Here is an 859-nt window from a genome sequence, read left to right on the forward strand (position 1 = left end):
ACCCCGTCTCTACTAAAAATACAAAAAATTAGCTGGGCATGGTGGTGCGTGCCTGTAATCCCAGCTACTCAGGAGGCTGAGGCAGGAGAATTGCCTGAACCCAGGAGGCGGAGGTTGCGGTGAGCCGAGATCGCGCCATTGCACTCCAGCCGGGGTAACAAGAGCGAAACTCCGTCTCAAAAAAAAAAAAACAAAAAACATTTACGTTACTATTACTGATACCTTCTAAGAAAAAGAGGAACCAGGTGCAGAAGAGGAACATGAGAGTGGACATGGAACACGACCACTGAAGCACGGCATCACATAGAGACAATTAAGTCCCCGGATGTGTGCGGGCTAACCTGACAGCCATCAGGCCTACTGCAAGAGCTTGGAGGAGGGGACTTTTCTTCTAACCCTCCGAGGAAGGAGACAACTCTGACATCTCCTTCCGCAGCTTGCTAAACAGCAGGTGCATTTCCAGCGCCAGCGCTGCTGCATAGCCAAGGCGCCCTCCAGCAGCCCTTACAGGGACGTGACAGAGGGCTTAAAGCGTCTCGCCTTAGAGTCATTCCTTTCTCACTGTCACCCCAGGTTCACACTTCAGGACCCGAGAGGCATTAGTAAATGAGCTAAGATCACCTATGAATAACTACTATGGTTATATTCCAGTTATTTTCTTCTTCATTATTTCTACAGGAACAGGCTGAGGCTTCTGACTCCTGCCTTGGAATTTATGGGGTCTCCCCCATAACAGACTGGTCCCAAACTCCTGACCTCAGGTGATCCACCAGGCTTGGCCTCCCAAAGTTCTAGGATTATAGGCATGAGCCACTGTGACCGGCCTCATTATCTTACTAGTTCTTTTATTTTTCTTTTC

Source organism: Sapajus apella, unplaced genomic scaffold (assembly GCF_009761245.1).
Source record: "Sapajus apella isolate SASKATOON/1434 unplaced genomic scaffold, GSC_monkey_1.0 scaffold148, whole genome shotgun sequence".
Taxonomy (NCBI): domain Eukaryota; kingdom Metazoa; phylum Chordata; class Mammalia; order Primates; family Cebidae; genus Sapajus; species Sapajus apella.